The sequence below is a fragment of the Scophthalmus maximus genome, chromosome 4 (assembly GCF_022379125.1).
Source record: "Scophthalmus maximus strain ysfricsl-2021 chromosome 4, ASM2237912v1, whole genome shotgun sequence".
Lineage (NCBI taxonomy): Eukaryota > Metazoa > Chordata > Actinopteri > Pleuronectiformes > Scophthalmidae > Scophthalmus > Scophthalmus maximus.
Window position 1 is genome coordinate 25,007,927 of NC_061518.1, and position 22,907 is coordinate 25,030,833.

General features: G+C 41.3%; 1 long non-coding RNA gene across 5 annotated transcripts in view; it reads right to left on the minus strand.

Moving 5' to 3' along the window:
* Positions 1–22,907, minus strand: part of LOC118302369 — a 37,588-nt gene that overhangs the window by 12,673 nt on the left and 2,008 nt on the right. For 2 of the 5 annotated variants that reach the window (XR_004790523.2, XR_004790522.2), the window contains exons 3-5: positions 12,921–13,020; positions 12,453–12,653; positions 8,037–8,117 (exon numbers count right to left, since the gene is read on the minus strand). This is a non-coding gene — a long non-coding RNA (uncharacterized LOC118302369). Of the gene's footprint in view, positions 1–1,759; positions 8,118–12,452; positions 12,654–12,890; positions 13,021–22,907 lie in introns of those variants that run through there. The other 3 variants (XR_004790521.2, XR_004790524.2, XR_004790525.2) reach the window with 3 other exon arrangements.

The following is a 22,907-nucleotide window of genomic DNA, read 5'->3' on the forward strand; positions in this document are numbered from 1 at the left end:
CTCCATCGCGGTGATAATTTGCGGTTGTTAAAGTGACACAGTGTTGGTAGGCTGGTTGAGGCGAGGAATGTCGGGGCCAGACCTGACAATTAGAGCTCTGTATATCACACACACTCTCAAAGGAGGGATGGAACAGAGAGGGCGGGAGAGGTCAGTACACGCACACACACACACACACACACACACACACGTATGCACGTACTGTATAAGGCTACGCGCTCAGGGAAACATTGAAAACGCACACTCGCAGAGGCAGGCATGCACAGCCGCAGACATGCTCGAAACACAAGCATATCCAGGCACTTTGGAGCGAGAGGTCAGATAATACAGGTCTGCCGCCGTCCTACATGCACCCCGACACGTACACAAAGCAGATAACATATGGCTTTCATTTGCTAAAACTGAGGCGGCAACAGTGCAACAAAACACTTCTCAGGTAAGCACATAATGGAAGTTAATTTAATTTCCCCTCGCTGCTCATTTCTAAGTCATGGGAGTAATGTGACTGATAGCAAAGAACCTTCGTGTGCACATTTGTGCATTGTGCATTTGTATCAGGCTCGTCTGAATCATGTTTTACATCATTAACCATCACTTTCTCTGACTCTGCCTCAGAGTAATATGATCTAATTGGGCAACAGAGGGGCCCGGCGCGCCGTACAGTATGAAATAAACAATTCAAGGTCCCCGTGCAGGTAAAAATCTATTTCCATCCCCAATACACTCACAAAAACACGCGCATGCTTAATGCACTTGCTTTATTTTCCCACTGAGCCTTTAGGGTGTATCATCACAAGACCCGGGGCCGGGGCGTAAAAAACAAGAGTCGATATGTGTCCGCGATATGAGGGTGAATAATTGTTGTAATTAATGACCTGTGGGTATTAACTAGAGCCATCTGATGGACCTTTGAGGCCAACTCCGCAACTGAATCTATCCAGCATCAGTCACACTCTCAAAACAGCATATTAAAAAGATTCTGTAGTTTCTGTTGCCGCAGAAACACTTAATATGTATCTGTGTGTGTGTGTGTGTGTGTGTGTGTGTGTCAGTGGGAACTGTGTGGATCCACACTTCTCTGTGGAAGTGTGCACATGCAGAGTATTGTGTTGTTTTCCACTCACGTCCGGGCCGCGCTCCTCTCTGACACACACACAAACCTGTCCAAAGTGTCTGCACTTATTCCATGTAAGATAGCTGGAGCCATTAGCTTCCTTTGACCTTTACCACTCTTTCTCTGCTGTCACCTTCCGCCTCGTCTGCGTGTGTGTGTGTGTGTGTGTGTGTGTGTTTGAACGCGGGGAATTAAATAAATAAATGGTATGAATTTCCAAAAGTCCTTGCACCGAATAGGAGCGATGGCTCGAAAATAAAGCACCCGTAGATGCGTGCAGGTTTCTACTGTACGTGTGCGGTTAATTAAATGTTGGTGGAAGGTGCATAACCGCACACAGCCATGCAGGCACGTATTTGCAATAGATTCTCCTTTTCTTTTATTTGCCGTAATTGGAAAATAATTCAGGCAACGTCAGGGGGAATCGATAAAGAATTAATGAAAGGAGAGGGGGAGTCATTAAAAGCAATAAAGACGGAGAGGTTATGATGAAGATGGCATCATGGAGAGACACAGAGGAGACAGCCACTGCTGCCGCTGCTCCTGCTGCTGCTGCTGTGTGTGTGTGTGTGTGTGTGTGTGTGTGTGTGTGTGTGTGTGTGTGTGTGTGCAGGTGTGTGAAGAGATATTACACACGTCGCAAAATATGTTACAATTCTTTTCTTTCTTTTTTTTAAAAAAAGCAATAAAAAGATACATTTAACATCAACATCCATTTCTCTCTTAAAACTGCATCACGGGAACAAAATACACATTCTGGGAAAAAAAGTTTGGTTTGACACGTAGCAAATCTCACTTCTTGGAATGTATTATTTTTTAACATCATTTCAACAGTCCAGCTCTTAATTATTAACATGAACGAAGGACGCCTCTTTGTCATTTTATGCTTCAATAAAAAAGGCTGTCCTATTCTACCATTTCAACACTATGGCCAGTGTCACAGTCAATCATTCAGAAAGGTAATTATATGACACGGCTATACGCTAAAATACCTACAGTCCCTTAATAGGATCGGAGCCATCAAGATCCAACCTTAAGCTTTCGTCCTGGGCTCTACCACTCATCTGAGTGCCATAAAGCTGCCAGAGGAAACAATACTGCCTCTCTCCCCACCACCGAGGTTAATGGCAAATGGGGCTATGGCTGCCGGTGATATTGTTGGATAAATGATTATTGATTAGGTAAAGGTTGAGCTAATCATTAGGCTTCATCCATTTTACGGACTCTCTCCGTGACCTTTCCGGCCGGCCCTCTTGGATCACCAGGATTTCTCCATACGACGATTTGATCACCTCACAGATGGGCACAGGGGAGGAGAGAGAAGAGAGGGGGAGGAAAAAAAGCGGGGAAAGGAGAGGAGAGGGAAAAAGCAGAGGCAGATTAGTGAGCGGGAGAAGGGCGGGGGGGGCCGTGGAGCAGCAAAGGAGATGAGGACATGGGCGTGCTGAAAGTGCACGTGAAGTGATATGAGGCTGATGAAGTCACCTTTAAATACTTCACCACAGTTTAATTTTACGTGCACACTTTATTTGCTCATTTCCATCTATTTTTCACTTACAAAACTGGGTCTACTGGGTTGACATTGCTCGTCTCTTGTTTTGTTTTTTTAGAGAGGATACATCGCTCTTAGTTTCAAGCCAAACGTGAATCATAACTGTATAGTTGGAGACATATGCAGGTCTTTAAATTGCATCCATTAATACTTTGGAAAGACCTCGTAGCACCAAATTACAATGAATTGATATACATGTCAAGGTATAGGCTTTTGGGGCAAAAAAAAATAAATCCTGAAATGTATCTAATGTAGCTGAAATTAAAATATCATTTATACAGGAATAGTTGAATTTCCCTCAAACACATTTTCTTTTTTTATTTATTTGAACAGGAGCAACATTTGTGAACCCCATACTGACTTACATGTCCAAAAAAAACCCTCACAAAATACTGAAACACATCCAATCTGAAGTCAAGTTCAAACTCATCGTTTACTCTGCGTCTGCAGCTTTTCAATGGCAGCATTCTCAGGTTACAGTGTGTCATGCCGAGCTGGGTGCACACTGCAGGCGCTGCATTAGATACAGTATAGACAGAGTGAAAACACCCAGTGTGAAACATCCGCTCTGAAACCTTGACATGGTGACAAGGAAATGCCTCGCTCCTAACAGCTCTATTTATTGAATTGGAGCGAATATTCCTGGCAGCGGGACCCTAACCAAACCCAGACTGGAGCTCACATCTGCACCCAATCAGCCCCTCTGTTCCTCCGCCGTTCCATTTATTCACAAAGCCCGGCACTGGGAAACAGAATGTTTATTTGAAGTAATACTTTACTCGGAACTACTGGATGGCAATACGTTAGCATTTTCATTACTGCATGCATAATCAGTTCTGGAGAATAATGAATAATCAATTTTTTTCTCCCCATCGCTCTCTCTCTTTTCTTTTTTTTTTGCTACAATAACCATGAAAGGGTGTGAATGTAAAACACATACAGTACATACTGACTCTTCTCTCTCTCTCTCTTTCTCTTTCTCTTGACTTACCAAGCCCTACTTTTCTATGATGCCATTATATGCTTTGTATATACATTTTATTTTCTCTTCTGTATTCTCTTTTTAAAATTAATTGATGTCATAATCATCATTAATCTGTGATTTATGGTGTCAACAAGAATGTGAGCAGTTGTTTTTTTTTTGTTTTTTTTACTTACACCACTGAAACAACACTACACGACACAGTAAACTTTTTATACTTTCACTTTTTTTTCTCTTCACATTGACGTTTCTAGTCAGAACTGCTTCACTCTGTGACTGACAGGCCTGCTGTCCAAGCTATGTCATCACCACTGTTCTTTGCTTGGGAACCACACAAGTCAGAAACGCAGCGTAAAGACGCATAAATTATACTGCAAACACAAACCCATGCACTCATGTTGCAATTGGACAGTACACTACAATTACGTGGATACAGAATATGCATAAAGGCCTGCACACACATTGTGTGTGACAGAAGCATTTGCACAACCAGCAGCCTTGCGCGAACACACAAACACACACACACGCGACTGATTAAGAACACAACTAAAGAGACCTTACACAGACCTTAAGTGTGGGCATTTGAATAAACCGCACACGTACAGTATAGGCACCCCTAAAAGTGTGTGTTCATCTGTTTGCCCTGCATAGGAAATTAAATAAAGCATATATAGAAAATACAACGATCAAGCTGCGAATTTTCACATCTCAGATGGGGAAGAAAAATCATGTAATTGTTGTAGTCATCGGAGCAAAAGGCCCACTAAAGGCTGCCTCAATCAACAAATCTTTACCTATTTTTCAAAGGGCTGTTAGAGAAAATGTTTTACAGCCAGAGCATCCTGGAATAACTCACGCTCTGTTTGGATTATTAAGCCTCACTGCTGAGGCAGTACAGACAGCAGTGATTTGAAAAAAAAAAGAAAAAAGAATTACTATTATTACTGTTACTTTTATACATAATGTAATTATTAATGAAAACAAATACCATTATGATACAGACGCAGCTTCAGTTTTTTAATAAATAGATGACAATATAATTCAAAACAATTCTCCACTGATACTTCCCCTTGTCGGCTGTTCTTTGTTTTGATTTTCTTTTGGTCCCATCTCTTTTCACAGTATTTTTTAAAATATTCACTCTGTGAGAAGCACTGCAGAGCTCGGCAATTATTTAACAAAAAAAACAAAAAACTACGCTTATTTCAAAAATAAAAGTTTGGCCTTAACTCAGTAATACGTTGAGCTACTAATACAAACATCAACACGTGCTAATTAACATTAGCTTGAGTTTTAAAATAATCTAATGTGCCTTCCATCTAGTTAGAACATAACTGAAAAATTTTGCTCAACTTAGTTTAAATTCGTATCAGTGCCATTCAAAATGTTTTCAATAAAATTATTAGTTTTAGAAAGTCCATTGTATCATCTAAAGCTATTTTAATCTCAGTCACATTGCAGTGTGGCATCATGGTAAAAAGGAAAAGTGCATGAATTGGCTTTGCTGTTGGAACCTTATAAAACCAAGACATATAATATAGGATTTGGAGATAGACCCTTTTTGTCCTTTCAGAATATTGTCGAATAAAATTTTAACATAAACATATACAAAATGTTAATGACTTATCAGAACTCTCACATCATTTTAGTCATGCTAGTGGGATGCCTCTGTTTGTTGATCCATCATTCTATATTCTAACAACTATTGTGTGGATTGCCATGAAATTTTGTAAGACACTCATGGTCCCACAAGGTTAAATGCTACTGATTTTGAATTAGCACCACCCTAAGGGGGCCATACTTGGAGTTTAATGACATGTCTGGACAATAATACGATTCTTATGATGTTTGTTTGTTGGTTTATTTGTTAGATTTTCAAGCCATGTTACAACATGTTTTAAAAAGAGAAAATCAAATATCTAAGATACCTATGGAAATTTGTACCATATGTCTTTAGATCAGAGTGTGAATTCAAATGTTCCCTTTGTTTTTTATCTACTTCCACCAGAGTCTTTAGGTCATTGCGTTAAATCCTCTCAACATCTACTGGATGGGTGATGCAAAATTTTTTGACATTCATGATTCCAAAATGATGACTCCTACAGATATTATTGATCTGCTAACTTTTCCTCGGGAGCTCCTTTGAGGTTGACATTTGTGGCTTTGAGTGAAACATGTCGACAGATATTAGATGGATCGACTGTAAGATTGGTGTAGACATTTATGTGCCCTTTAGGATGAGATGGGATGACTTTTCATGTATCACCATCATCGGGCCATGTTTTTCCTCTCATCACCAAATATCTGCAAAATCCATTACATCCCATCAGCCTCAGAGATACTTTCTGTGCAGTGCCATTGAGCAAGTTTATACTATCAAGTGTATATGCTAGCATGTATCAGGATTATGAATGTAGTTTGCATTACACCAGCTAAACTTCAGCATGTTAGCTTTGTCATTAAGCATGTTGTCCATAAGCATTTAGTATAGCCAGAGGACTGTATATGAAGATAGACGGCGTGACAGCTCTCCAAAAACTAAGCCAAAAATCTTGATCGCCCCCTGGTGGCTGGCTGCCTTATATGTCACAAACTCCGCCTCCTCCATGTTAACAGATAGAATGACAAAGTCAAATTACACGTTAAAAACATTTCACCCAAAACTGCTTTCTGTTATTTTCACACTGATGTACGTTCATGGTCTCATGTTCTGATGAATTCGTTTTTTATTAGATATTTAATGCTATGAAAATTAAAAGTGGGTGATTGACTCCTGAATAGCTAGGTAGCTGTATCTGTGTCCCTACTCCCCCTATCACTACTGCGTGGACTCTGCATACAAATGACATCACCAGTGCAAGATGGCCGCGCCCACGCCAACAATATTTTGACTTAATTTTTGTACATCCATCGTTACATACAGTCGGCCTTAAAGGGGTAATAACCGATTTGGATCCAATACACTTTTATAAAATTCTGCGAATATTTCCTAGCTGTCTGTTCTGTGCGCCATTTTTCCGGCTCAGCCTTTGGAGAGGCGCTAGCGACAGACGCTATGACTTATAGGTTTTGGCCTTGTGGTTACCGCGTCCGTCTTCCATACGCAAGGCTGCAGGTTAGAGCCCTGATCAGTGCAGTCAAAAAATTGCTTACTGCCCCTTTAAGGGCTAGCTAGACTTTAGTCTTAAGTCTTTTAGTCTTGTTGAGAAAAAAGTCAGATAGAACCTTTTTCTAAAGTTTCAAAATCACTGTAACTAAATTACATTTCATCTGGTTGTATGTTAGATTTATTGTCCTCCTCTATGCAGCTTAACTGGCACACTGCTGAATGTGCTTTGATACATACTGAGACTCGCTGATGATTCCAAAATAAAGCGATGTGATCTCATACTACATTGGAATATATCTCTTCAGGCTTCTTCCAAGGTGAAAGCCAATTCGTCTGCACTTCTCGTCGCGCAGCCCTCTCTCTGCCAAAAATCCGTCACATTCTGCTCGCCATCTGAATATCGTCACTCTCTCCTTCCCCTGTCCTCTGTCCTGTATTCATGTCTCCCCCTCTTGTCCCCCTTTCTTCCTTTCTTCACCTCTTCTACCCCTGCCGTCTTTCATTTAAATATTTCATCCAGTTGTCTTGCGGCTTCTGTGGCTTGCCAAGTGTCATCTAGATCCCAGGGCCCGACACGAAAGTGGAGCGCGGAAGTCATTTTCAGAGGCGTGTGTGTGTGTGTCAGTGTGTGTGTGTGTGTGTGAAAGAGAGAGACAGAGAGAGAAAAGGGAAAGGGGTGGGATAAGAAGAAGTAGCAGCTTGGCTGGGGTCTTAGACGTCGGGTGGTGATAAGACGTGAAAAGGTGGAGAAGACATGGGAGTGATAACTAATGTACTTCCTGTGTACTTCCTCTTCTCCCCTGTCAACCCCCCCCCCCCCCCCTCCCCCGCTGCCAACAAACCCCTTTCTCCTTCAGACTAAAATATATAACTGATGTGTGATGCATTGTGTGTGTGTGTGTGTGTGTGTGTGTGTGTGTGTGGGCAAGTGTGTGTGATTTCTGGGCTAGTTGACGTGTGATGTGAAGGGGTTGGTCTGTGCGTGAAAGTGAAGATGTACATTTATGTGTCTGTCGGACAAACTGATGGCTGATGTGGAGGCGTGTGTGTGTGCGTGTGTCTGTGTAAGAGACTAACTGATGGTTAATGCGAAAGTAAAGTAGTGAAGAATGACATGGACAGGTGAGAGAATGAGGACAGAGAGATGAGAGATGAGTGAAACTTCTTAGCAGAGGGTGATGTGCACACTCTTGCTGTGTGTTTGTGTGTGTGTGTGTGTGTGTGTGTGTGTGTGTGTGTGTGTGTGTGTGTGTGTGTCTGCATATGGTCCCTCATATACCCATGCCGGCAGCTTGTTGGTTCCGGCTGAGGTCAAATGCGCCAGATCGCAGCCCTTGAGGTTGCAAATCTCTGCACCAACCTGCAAAACAAAGAATCGGAAGCAGAGAGAGAGAGCAGGAGATGAGATGTTACCACGAAGCACCAAATCTGAGTTGTCCTCTTGTCTTGGCTGTAACATCAACTCCTGTTGTAGTTTAGAGCGTAGCTGTGAAAACACAATGACAAACACGGTTTGGCTTTTAACACATTTCTCCCTGCGTCGTCTGGTAGCTCGGCCCCCCTGACATGCACCACCTCCCACTACAACACTATTAACCATAGTGTAATACGTCCTGACCGAGTGTACATCCCATATTGTCAGTGCGAGTGCAAATGAAAGTCATGCTTCTGTCGCTGCAGCGAAGGTTGACCGTGTGAGCTTGCCGTGTTATATATATTGAAAAAAAAAAAAAGATATGAAGAGACCTGAGAGGTTTATTAGATGAAATGCTTAACCCTACCGTGTGTTTCGGAGACATATTTTTTTTTTCCAAGTCTGCTTGTTTGCATCCTTCTGTGCCTACTTCACCCGTCTCAGCCTGGTACAGGGTCAGTAACCCAGATTCACACGAGAGAGATCTCCCTAATGCCAAACCTTTTTGTCGCATACTGCAGTTTTCAGAGCACCAGAGGGGAGAAGGTTTGAAAGACACCAAGTAAGAATACTGTGGCTGGGGAGAGAGGCACTCAGCTCTGATGCGTGTGTTGGGGATAGACAAACACTCCGAAACTACCGACTAAGAGACCGTATGTCCATGGCTTTGTCTGTTGCCGGGAGACATGGCATGGTTCCTGAGTTTAGTAGACTAAAACCAAGTGTTTTGATGAATAGATTGTTTGTAAAAGCTGAAAGATGAGGAGAAGAAACATGACAGTAAAAAAGAAGTGTGAAGAAGGGAGAAGGGCTGTCAATTGGTCATTTGGTTGGTCAATATGCTCTCGTCCAATCAAACTCATTGGTCGGAGACATCCACAAGCTGCTTTACCTAACGCAGACGTTCACTGAACATTATCTCGGAGATGGTTCCAATCTAATTGCCACCATGGAAAGTCATCGATGTGGCTGCATCTCGTTAAAGTTTATGACTTTGAACTGTTTTATACATCATATCTCAACAACCAACATGTCACATCGTCGATAAACGTCCGGCTAACATGTCTCCGTAAGGATGCCCCGTCAACGGTGTTTTTTTAACTCTTGGGGCTTTGAATTTGAACTTTTATTTTAGTTTATCTATAATTCCTTTTGGCTAGTCAAGCCACCACGAAGAGTGCTCTCAGTGCACTTTTAGTCCATTTAGTTAATCTAGAGATAACACAGATATTTTTTTTTCCCCGCAACCAATCGATACATAAGAGTGGGTTCAATTTCAGTTGACCAAGATTTTATTTGATTGACTACAGCCCAAGGTGACAGTAGAGGCCGTTAGATTGAAGGAAATAAGGAAATTCAGAGTAAATATAATCCCCAACCTCTCTCTCTCACACACACACACACACACACACACACAAACCCACACCTTCTCAAGATGAAGAATCTAAATGATCTTGAAGATACCCATGTTAAGAGTAGCCATTAGAAGAATTGTGGCCATAAAGGGATGCACATGGTCAGCAACAATACTGAGATAGACAGGGGCATTCAAGTTGATGATTGACTCGTAATAAGGGGCACAATCTGGGCCAGGAAATCATTACTCACACCATTACACCACCAACACCAACCTGAAGTGCTGACACCAGGCAGGTTGGGGAAAGGATTCATGCTTTTGATGCAAGTGCACGGGGGTGTTCCATTTCAAGTGCTCGGTGAGTGTACCAAACTGTATAAATACTTCATCCTTGAATCCTGTACACTTAAATGTAAGGGGTTTAAGGACATTCTAGGATATTTTCTGAAAGTGTAGAGGACAAAAATATAGAACATGCTCCCCCTCTCTTTCTTCCTCTCTGTCTCTCTCTCTCTCTTTCTCTCTCTCTCTCTCACACACACACACACACACATTAACTGGCCCATGTGTTTCTGTGTGTATAAGGTTTCTGTTCCGCTTGCCAGGCTGCTCACTGACCCCCCACATGTGTGTTTGACCTTTCAACTCTGCACCTCCCCCTCTGGGGAAGAGCCCTGCTCTCTGATGCACCTTTGAACATCCAAACGCACGCACAAACACACACACACACACCCACACACACACACACACACACACACACGCACGTGCACTGATCCATCCTTTGAGTGTGTGCATGTAGTCTTGGAGGGCTGACTCTGGTCAGGTTTGTGGTCATCCACATAACAGATGAAAGGATATATCGCTTCCTCAATCCCTAAAACCACAAGTGTGGGCTGTTGGACATACACACAAACACACACGCGCGTGCACACACACACACACACACACACCAGGCACACAGAGTCCCTGAGTCCCAAGCTTAGCACTTGATCCTCTCTCTGGGAGGTTGACACTACAGTGGGAAAGCCTTCACAATCTCTTTTGGACTACACACACACACACACACACACACACACACACACACACACACACACACAGGACTGTTTACGCAACATGCAGTACATCCCAATGCGAGTCCAAAGCTTCAGAGGCCTCTTCATGGTGATCTGCTGGTCAGCATCTGTTCACTGCTGAGGACGCTGCTTCCTATTTCCTCAACCATCAGTCATCACTACAGCACTGATGAAAATCCACATCTCAGTGTTTGAGGTGCAGGGGACACATTGAGAAAATCATGCCAGTAAACAATCCTCCGTGTCACTGAATATCCTAAAGCTACGACTGCTCACTCTCTGCAAAAGTGGAAAATCATTTGAGCATATTGACCTCTACTCTCGCCTCCCCCGAGGTAGGGGAGATTGCCGGCAGTTTCAGCCCAGCAGTGAAGCACTAATTCAGACCGGCGTGGAGCAGACGTGGCTCAAGCATGAATGTCAAGTCAGCTAGCATCTTCACAGGGCCCAGGGGAACCTCGGCCCACCGCCAGTATGTAAGGGAGAACCTGTGGCCAGTGCACCCCAGGGTGCCTTGCATTTAACACAGTATCGTATCTACAGTGCAAGCAGAGCTGCAGACAAGATTATGGATGTTGGTTGAACATGAGGTCAATTTAAGTTTATGTTGGGGAAGTGGGGGTGTAGAATTTGGAAGCATGCATACACATGGAGAAATTTCCAGTGCATGAACTGCTAATGCTTATTTGAACTGGCAGATGTTTCTCTTGTGGCTTCAGCAAACGCAGGATTGAGGGGATTTAAACGCTCACGTTTACTCCAACTTAAACCTTTTTCATGACTGTGCTTTTAAAATGACTACTACCTATCTACCTACCTATATGACTACCTGTTCACACCTGGGGCTAAAGCTAGCAAGCTAATAATGATGGCGCAAAAAGTGCAGCGGAAATTTCCTGTTCCTAAATTAACCTACAACACTGCGCGCTGTTTAAGTATAGAGGTTGCAAACCGAAAACCAAACAACAGTTGCCCTGGATGCTTGGCAACGGAGAAAGCAATTATGGAGAGAGGTCTGCAGGAGTTACTTTCAACTGAGCAACTCATCATAGTAGCCTACTTTCAATTCAGTAAGTATTGGCAATGTGTGACGCTGTCCGGAGACGAAGACAGAGAAATGCCACTCTGATGCACCAGCAAGGATGATAAGACGAAGGGTCTTACTCAACCATAGGTCAAAGAAAGTCTCCCGACAGCGGAAACAGCTGATCAGTCATGTGCGTTGAATGTTCCCTACGTCACAATGAATTTTTGCAAAGTTGTTTCCATCTTGCATTTTTCGCAAAAGGCACAGCTTATTAACTTTTTTCGCAAGGAATTAATCGCTACTTCAAAGATACTATATACTTCAAAATGCCTGTAAAAAATAGGTGGATGTAAACATGAATAATTTGTGGCCTTTCTACAACAGGAACAGCTGAGGGAGGTGAATGGCCTGAAAAGAGACAACATGGCTGGTTTATTTCTGTTGGATAGTTAATTGTTTGGTTTGTTTCATTTTGGGGGGGATTTGATCTTTTCTTGAACTACGTGGCCAGTGTAACTAGCCTCACGCATCAGCCCAACGCTAACATAAGCTATGTTGAAGGTGTAAGCTGTAGCAGACTTTGTAGCCATGGTCACACTTACCTTGTACAAAACCCATCTGTGTGTTGCCATTGTGTGCTTTGCTGTGCTGTGTTGTTTTGTGGTATTTATCTTAGGTCAGTCTACATTGGTTTCGACCAGACATAATACAAATATGGTTATATAAAATAGCTGTTGTTTATGTTGGTTGTGTATGTATTAGGTGAAAAGGTTTGATTCAAACAACCGAGAAAGATTACAGAACATGAAATAAGTCAAACCTACATTGTATTATTGTTTACATCCTCCTTGGGGGGAAATAGAACGTGTGAGAACATCTGCTCCTTGGCCCGTTGCATTCCGACCTCCCCATCCTCTGCCCTCCCTTTCGCACGACCTCCTCTTCATCGCCCTCGACCCTGGGTCTGTCCTTTTTGACCAGTTGATGTGCTTGGTTCCGAGCCAACAATGCTCTCATCGTGGAGGCTGCAACATGCAAAACAATGTATAATATAGTATGTCATGATTCCAACACAAAAAAATGTATTCATCCAAGTGTCATTGATGGTGAGAGAAAAAAGAAAAATTGGGATGTAGCATTAGATAGGTATTGCAGCTGTTTCTTTGGCAGACAGGAGTATTGTTGACCGTGTTGGTGTTTTAAGCTTTGCCTGCTACCTATTGTTTTCTGCCATGTGAATGAGACATGAGGGAGTTGGATACCATTGGCGATGACGACAGTGATGCACTGACCTCCTCTTCCAAATGCTCCCTATCGCGCGGACTCGTCGTCCGGCAGCAATCAGGCAGGCGTGTTCCTGTGTTTCAGAGGAGTGGTTCTGGACAGTGACACCTGAAGGGAGGGGCAGGGATTATTTCAGTCGGCCACTTTCAAAACCTAGATTAATAATTTATGTGCTGGTTCCTCCAAAGGTGCTTTAACATTGAACACGTCAACGTGTCTTTCAAATCCATGTTAACTTTTTGCAATATTCCATCAACACCAAAATCTTGGTTTAATATCAGCCTAATATTGTAGGGCAAACAATAGGACAAATAACAGTAGAATTCAATATAAATATTTCCTCATTATGTTGATAATAAATAGAATCCCACAAATATATACACACATGCATACACAAGCATTAAGCTAAATAAAAAAATCCCAACCATAACTACTTGTGAATACCTAAAAAATGGATTTATAATCTTGGACTTTCTGAACCTAAACCTTACAAATATAAATACACAGTACACACACATACACATACACACACAGGTCGTGTTCTTAAAATGAAACGGGACAACATCGACCATCCCTTGTGGCACATCAGGGCCTCTCATAAGCTGACAGCATCAGCATTGTCGCAGAGGACAAAAGTGTGCTCATTTTCTCTCTCTCTCTCTTCCTCTACTTCACTTTCTCTACATCTCTCTACCATTACGTTCATCTGTCTCTCTTTCCATTTAGCAGTTATCCTATACGGCGAAGCGTGGGGGGTAGGAGGTGGCGTATCAGCGGGGAGAATGTCATACTAAGATAAACACTGCAGCTGAAGTGGCTTTGGGCTGACGTGACGAGAGTATCGGAATGCGATTTGTATCCACTGGAGCTCTCAGTGTGGAGTTGCTCCCACACACTTGCTAAACATTGTGGAATACACATTTGACTCCTGAGTGTTTCTGTAAACTAGTGCTATGTTTGTTTATTGCCAGCAATTTCATATTTGTTATACTGTTATCATAGTGAAGCTCCTAGTAAAGAGCTAATAAGGGGCTGTTAAGGTTTTGCCTGATCCCATACAGCCTCTCCAAAAGACACCACTATTGCCATTTAAAAATATAATGTATTGATACATTTCTCTTGTTTCATCTGAGACTGTGGCCTGTATCCAATACATTAACTCAGTATAGCCATACAACTGTTAGTGTTACGACATGAAAAATAAGGCCTTGGGTTTTGGGTTGGGTTTGGGTCTCTTATTTGTCATAACAATTTGTGGTTCAGGCAAGTTGGAGCAAAGATTACAGATTATAACAGATTACATTTTATTTATATCACTTAAGGCATCAGTTCTATTGGGTATGATAACTTTGAACTCAACAAAAGTTGAACTTAAATTAAATTGATAATTAAATCCAATAGACCCCAAAGTAGTTCAGACAAAAAAAAAAACAGGCTGAAAACCCAGGCTACTTATATGAAAACAAGGGCAAATGGTTGGACCCCAAACTGCAAGCTGTAAACAACCACTATAACGTATAGCCCTACTAGTTAAACTTTGACCTGCTTCCTAGTGTGAAACATTTTTGTGGCCTGAAAGGTGCACAACGTCTAACACACAAAAACCCATAAAAGCAGACCTGTGTTAAGTGGGGCAACAAAAACACTTGAATTTCCCAGCACTAACATAAAAACAGTGGGCCTCCCTGTCTCATGAGAAGACCGCGGTGTTTTGTCGATTTGAAGTTATTATAATTTTATAACAATCCAACTGGATGTTCCCATACATGCCAGCAAAATGTTGTCTTTTAATTTTCCAGAATTTCAAAATCTTTGAGATTTTTATAATGTCTGATTTTACTAGAAATGATTAATTATAATACCAACTCTGAATGATTCACAAATAAAATTAAAAAAACACAAGGTCAAGGATGCACACAAAGTTAAGCCTTTCTAAAATGGTTATTTTCATTAACAGGGAGGCTCTGGTGTCAGCCTTCATATGCGCTTCTGTTCATCCAATGATATCTAGTTAAGTTGTGTTTAAATATGTGGAATACTATGGCACAAGGTTGTAAGTGATTAGTGAACCACACTAAGAAGTCAAACGACTGTGTTTCATGAAAGAAGTATACTTAATTGTTTGAATGATTAACTTTCTTTCCTGGGATTTGGATACTCATTGCAGTAATCATTAACATTACCACAATAACTTTAACTTAGATTTTTTCAGAATTCATGAGCGTTAAACATCTCAACAATGCAAAAAGGAACAATTGAGCGTTCAGAAATAAATCGTTTGGATAAAAGTAAAAATAAAATGAAATATTGTATTACTGTATGAGTTGAAAGTGACACTATCAATGTAATATTTGCTTGTGGGTGCAGCGCCACATGTTCTTTTCCAACTTATTTTGCCTTTAGGCAAATATGCCTTGAAAGCAAGATGCCAATAAGACTCCCACACCCTTTAAGCACCATCATGGCACTAATGATTTTATTTTTTTAAATGCACAACTTCATTCCTTCACTACTTCTCCTTTTGCATCATCCCATTTTTCTCTTTTTATTTGCTTGTAATGATGCTCTCTCTTTCTCTTTCTCTCTCTACTGTCTTCCTGTCTTCTGAAAGTGATTTGTGTGTCTGCAAGAGGCGGGACGGATGGTTGGGAGAGGCCCCATCATCCTTACGCTGAACATAATTAATAAAAGCAGCCCGTTCCAATTTAAGAGGCTGATTAATTCAACAGATACATCACAGCAGGGAGTGGACCATCCCTCTCTCTTTCTCTATTGCTCTGTTCATGAAAGGATAGAGACAGAGCGTGGCATTATTAGGTTATGACAGAAAGTGCTTATAATGAGTCTCTTAGATTTTTATTTATGTATTTACTTTTCCCAAGGCCTCAGTCTTACAGTTGCAATTACAAAGATGAAACTAGTTCATCTTTTTTCTTTATGCTGATGATACACTAATTTACTGCTGTAATGTATACCTTGTAAAAACCAGTTAGGACTATAAAAACTGCTTTCAAATAAAACAATATCATACATATACATTCATTTTACATAAAACTGTTTTCTAGTGTTTGTTGTTTGTTGTTTTTTATTCCAAGTTTTTTGAAACAAACAAACAAAAGAACCCTCTTATGTCCAGGAATGACTGATGACTTCCTATGTCTAACATATATTTCCAACCTCAATGTATTGCCAGGAACCAAAGGAAGATATTGAAAGTTGGGTGTCAACCCATGACCTATGAAAAAAACCTACCAAAAAAACAATCCCCCTCCCCCGAAAAAAACAAACACCAAACAAACTATTAGAACACTATTGCTCTGGATCACAAGGTCCTTTATAATAATTAGTCATATATTTTGTTTTTGAGTCAGTTCCAAATACACTTTCAAAGCATATGATAAAATCCGTATTAATCCAATGCTAAAAGCTAAAAAAAAAAAGAAATCCACAAATTATTCTGCTTGAGAAAAGTTTTCTAAAAACTACAACTGTGTAGAACATTTCTCTGCTCACTGTGAGCTAAATGAGAATTAATTTGACGCTGGGGGGAAAAGGGACTTGGACTAACACAATGATGGTTTTGATTTCTTCTTTTTTTTCCCATTTGACTTCTTTCTAATACCAGAAATATATAATATATCCTCCCACATGCACCTTGAAGCATGGCTAATACTTTTATGGAAAAAACCCAAACATTTTTCATTGCTGTATAGCGTAGAGTTGTTTCTCTTCAAGTCTTCTTTGTTTGCTTCCTCTTTTTTTTCGAGATGCTACTGTTTCTCTCTCACTTCATCTCGGACAAAGCGTTTAAAAGCCAAATACATACATTACTACAACTTTGCTGCTATTGCTGTTACAACTACTGCTACTGGGCCACAAATAATAAGCGAATAATAGACAAATAAACAATCAATAAGAAATGAATAGGGTTGTGTCCTAATTTTGCCTGCACACTTTAAATATGTGCTGTAAACGATTTCGATTCAACGTAGTGCTTCAAATGAATGAGATGAAGTAAAACAGGTAACTGCTTTTTGGGGGGGTTCTTTTTAAAGAAGAGCTCCCTGGGGGCTCTCAAAGGAGCCCAGGTGGTCCCTCAACTTGACTTAAAGAAACCACTGTTTTCAAGCAGTGTAACCAATGAAGTACAGTAATGGAGTGCAGTGGCCTGAAGTGTAGCTATGAAATCTTCCCTAATGACTCTAGCACATGTGTGTCTGGCTTTCAGCCCTCTCATTAACGTCACTGGACACTGCATACGCCGTTACTGTGTACGTGTGTGTGTGTGTGTGTGTGTGTGTGTGTGTGTGTGTGAGACAGAGAGGGAGAGACGTCGCTGTTTGCCAATATGGCAAGGCTTAGAGTGCCTCAGTGATCTCATCTCAAGTTGCTCACCCTGTGGCTGTGTGTACGTGTCCCGGTTTGTGTTTACGTGCACACACACCTACAGTACTTACTGTGTACTACATGTAGGAGAGTGTACTTCTTGAACGGGTTAGGTACTGTATACCTTTCATTCTCCAGCAACTGGAAAGATGTAACGTGTTTCACCTCTAGTTACTTTTTTCTTGATTTTTCACTGAGGAGTCACTGTATATTAAATGTTTATATTGTTCCTTTTTGGATTCAGCTACAGCTTTAGTTTATGAATAAGCAAGACATGAGTGTGTGTGTGTGTGTGTGTGTGTGTGTGTGTGTGTGTGTGTGTGGTAAACAGGGTGGTTTGCTCTCTGGAAGAAGGAATTTCCCCCAGCAGTCCCCATCAGTAATAGTGCCTGTAATGAGCTGCAGCTGTCAGCGTGGTTTCCGCACACACATGCATGCAAAACACACACACACACACACACACACACACACACAAACACACACATGCACGCAAAACACACACACACACACATGATCACAGTAAGGAGGAAGCAGTGACTCACTCAGCAGTGCGCCGTCACACTGTACGCTGATAAACAGTACAACTCATCAGACTTGCATCAGACGTTATAGACAAACATTTCCTCAGAAATACCTTGTCCCTCTAAAAATATCCGAGCCCTTGAATTGTCTCGACAGTTAGTTTATTACTCAAAACACTTCTTATTGTGCTTCTCACTGACAGATACAGTGAAATGGAGAATGCAATTTTCCAAGTTCTTATTCTGTCTGTTTTGCCTTTTCTTTGTAAATACACATATCAAAGTCCAACACTTTGGTCTGTTTCTAAAAATATATATAATTTGATCACATAATTAAACGTAAACATCAACTTATCCAGTCAAATCGAACTGCACTTCAGCATAAGAAAGTCCTTGTGAGTTTGCGAGTCGTGGAAACTACAGTAGCAACATCAGGGATCATAACTCCATATTTGGACATCATCAAAAACTTCGTAAAAACAGTCGTATTTGCTCATTTATCCCACGTCCTCTACATCCTGTTCCAATTGTGTTTATGGGGGAAGCTAATGTTGCTCTATTGATCATTTAAATGAGGTTAAAGAAAAACAAACAAAAACACTTAAAGAGCAGAAAAAAAAACATATTGAACATTGTTTTATCTGCTGGAAACTTGATGAATGATTGGCAATTTTAGCAGAATTGCTAGTAAAAAAATTTTTGAGCTGAGGACATATTTCAGATACATTATCTATTTTATTAACCTTTATATCTGTGCTTTTTACACAGCAGCAGCCCTCACAAATCCTAAATAATGCAGGCATTACTCATGAAACATGGTAAACATTTCCTCATTTAGTGTAATAACATATCATGGTCATTTCATTACTTGTCACCTTGTCACTGTTCAAGCACAGTTAGATTCAAAAGGAAGGGTTCCTACTGTTTGAATATTTTTCTGTATATTGGGTTTTAACAAGGTTTACAGATAAAAAAAATAATGGTTGTCATTATCACACACAGCTGTAGTGAGGAAGTAAAAGGCCATTTTCAAGGAAACAACATTTGACTTAGTTTACAAAACCTATTTTATAATATTGTCTGCAGTATTTTAATGAAATTGAGACAATAATAAAAGGAGAGCCAGGTGTCTTGATTTCATTATCACAACTATAATTGAGACTGATCAAGGAGCATCACGTCTTTTTCTTTACACGATCAAATTGTTCATTTGTACCTAAGGGCGTTTTTATTTCAAAAGCACATTTTGCGGAAAAAATAGCACAGGTGCCAGTTAGAATATCATCTTACAACCCAATTTAGGTTTATTGGTAACATTGGTAACACAGAATGCACACTAATATGTAGTTACTGATTCAGGCTTTGAGGCATCGTTCGGGGACATCTGGCCCTCACGCCAAGTTTCTTGGCACTGACCCACCAGGCTTCCAAACAACTTCCTCCTCTAATCCCCCCCCCCCCCAAACAAAATTATATATCACAACCAAAAAGCCGCAAGACATAGAGGAAAACAATAAAAGCAGCACAGCTAAAGTCGCAGGTTTGTGTTTTGACCGGCCTGGCCCACGGTGACCTCTGCCAATTTTTATCTCATTTCACTCTAACTTTGTAGATCAGACTTTAATTTTGAAGCACGGTCCACGGGACAGTGATGAATAGGCTACATCAAGGAGGGCTTAAATTACCCCTCTCCCTAGTGGCAACACTGACCGCAAGGAGGTGTGTGTGTGTGTGTGTGTATGTGTGTGTGTGTGTGTGTGCGTGGGTGTCTGTCTGTGTGTGTGTGTGAGTGTGTGTGAGTGTGTGTGTGTGGTGACCTAGTAACAGCAGACAGAGAAAGAAAGAGGGCTGGTCAGCACTTGCCCTCTCAACCCTGCTAGCTCCGCAACGCACCCAACGAGGCAGGAGGGAGGGAGGACACTGGGGAGGAAGGGAGACAGAGAAAGAGGGGGGGGGCAACTACTCTATCTTTTTCAGCTTCTATTGTCAATGCTTGTCTTGTTTTCAGTGTGAGTTTGTAACTTTTAAGGTTATTTGAGGAGAGTCTCGCCCTGGCCTCCATTTCTTTTTTTTGGTTTTTCTCTCTCCATGCAAATGGGTGCCTTGTGTTGTTGTTTAGCGGATACGCCACCAGTAGTGTGTGTTGGGGGAGATGAGTTTCGGAGGTCATTCGGATATCGACGAAACCTTAACAGCACACAATAAAGGGGTCTGCCTCAGATTTAGGCGGGCTAGGTAAGGAGACTGTGGCCAACAGCCGCAAGCACGGCCTAAAGCTGAGATGAGGAAAATCAAAAACAGGGTCCAAAAAACACACGGATTTCTGGGAGGATGGAAAAACCAAAACATAATATGGTTTTAGTTTTATAATACAAAACTGAAAATGGATGTTTAAAGGAGGCTTGTGCACTTCTCATTTCAGCCTTTTCATCTTGAATCATTTCTTTTTTTTCCCCATTAAAAAAAAAGAAGACTACGTTTTACAAGAATTTCTATGGACTCATCTCCTCCATTCCGAAGAAGAGGTGATTGTGTCTAGTAAATGTTTTATCCTCACATGATTCATGGCAACAATTATTTTAAGAGGGTGTTTTTGGGGAGAAATATATTTTCTAGACTCAATAGAAGAGACAATGATTTGTTAAGACCAATATCATTCATAATTATGCATTATAATCCGTTGAAACTGTACATGTATGCTAATTTGGTGACCTACACATTTTTTTCATGCATTCATATATTTATTGGGGATTGTTCCACTTTGTGTCATGCAGGACAACTGGTCGAATTAATCCGGGGCAGTGCAATAGTTTGGTATTTAAGGGGACAGATATGTCACACTTTTTCTTAACTTGTACTTTTTTTTTTCATTTTCCAAGCTGCTGTGCCAACTGTCCCTCCCTCTGGCTCTTTATCCACTCTACTAGAAACCAGTGTGCCGTGAAGAAGCCGGTGCGGCGCGCCGCCTCTCCACGCCGAAGTGATCATCATAGAAGAAGCAAAAAGGAGGCGGACAAAAAAAGAGTAAATCACGGATGGTGCGGAGTGGTGGAGCTCGGAGAGATAAATCAAAGTAGTTGTGCTTTAAACCTCCCCTTGTTCCTACTGAACCAAGCGCATCTATTTGCGTTTGGAGGAGGGAGGCGGCCGCGCGGTGCGCACTGTGACACAAGAATGTGGCACTGAAACTTTAAAACTCGCATTTGCTGATTGCATTTCTCTGGGGCGGAAATAAGTGCATGAATGAAACCAAAACCTAAACTATATTTGCTCGTAATACACCCACGGAATAAAGTGGTATATGTTGTGGCCACCCGAAATGCTCTCACATTATCGTGCGGGTGTCCGCGCTCGTGATAAGATTGAGGCGTCTGCACAACTTCAGACAGGTTCAAGTTTACCTTGCTGTTCACAACTGAAAGACTATAGTTATAAAAGGACAAGACAGGATTTGGATTCATCCCCCTCCAGAGTCCGTGCCAAAAACCGAGCCATGCCGTGCGTTCGCGAACAGGCTGCTGGAGGTCCGACCCGTGCGTAAAGATTGCAGCGGCAGGAGGCGGACGCAAGGTCCCGATTAACCCCCTAACCCCTAACACCCCGACACACACGCACACGCACACACAGACACACACACACACACACACACACATACACACATAATACATTATAAACTTCCCCTAAAATTGTTGGTGGAATCAACATCAAAATTGTCTCTTGATCCCCCAACCACCACCCACACACACGCACACACACACACACATGCGCACATGCGCACACACACACACACACACACTCCAATATGACTCACGCACGCGGCTGTCATAATATTCCTGCACTACTCTGCCTTTGTAGAGTCCCCTTTCGGCAATTCCAGCGGATTGTAACAAGTCACCGCAGATTAATTTCTCCGTATGATGCATATTGTTCTGGGAGGGAAGAAGTGAATCTGTTCACATCACCATTGCGACTTGAATGTCACATGTTGCAAACGACCAAAGGCGACAGAGTTAAGTGAATTTTGCTTTAATATGAGTGAGAACATGAACGCGCACCAGGCAACACATCTATGTACTGTGAGATGTATCCTTTAGGCCCACTGGCAAGGGTTAACAATATATGAATTTGTGAAAGGTGATTTATGCTGTAGTAATGTCTTTGGCACACGTGTACACACTGGACATTCATGAAAATGAGGTGATTTGTCCTGTATTTGTTTTGTTTTTTTTTTTTTTAAAGGGGACGCACCTTAAAATATGTTCGTTCAAGACATACAGTTTTGATGTCATCATTATCACAAAATAAAAACCAAAGACTCAGGGTTATCATATATATATATATATATATATATATATATATATATAAACTGCATCATCTGACTGAGAAGTAGTTTTCGAAACTGCAAAATTCGATTCCAAACAGCTTGATACGTGCAAGAGTTTGGGTAATAATTGTAGTTTTAATTAAAAAGGCGAACAGCTTCCATTGCTTTGAGATATGTTGATTATTAAACACAAATGCAGTTAATACCCGTCGTTTTCACAACATTTGGGTGTTTTGGGACTCTCTCTCTCTCCTTCTCTCTCTCTCTCTCTCTCACACACACACACACAGACACGCGCGCGCGCACACACACACACACACACCGCAACACCGACTATAATCTTAAATACAATTCTGAAAATCTGTCAAACGAAATATTTTGTAAATTTGTTTCTGTTTCGTTGGAACATCCACTCCAATAAGATTAACTGCACACACACACACACTCACACACACACACACACACACACACACGTGCACTCATACCTAAGATGTAAGCTATATGCGGTGAACTGATAATCAATTATTAAAATATGAAAATAGTTGACAAAGTCTCGTAAATATGGCAGACATGGCACTGCATATTAGAAGTAATTTGCCGGCTTTGTATTAGGTTGTGTAAGGATGTATACTTACACTGCTGCTTTCACAAGTCATGCTTCTACACGAGTCTCAGCAGCGCAGTGATTTGAATCCACGCGGCGCAAACGGCTCCTTAAACTTACATTGACCGTTCATGTCGAGCTAGAAAACTTGCGCCCTAAA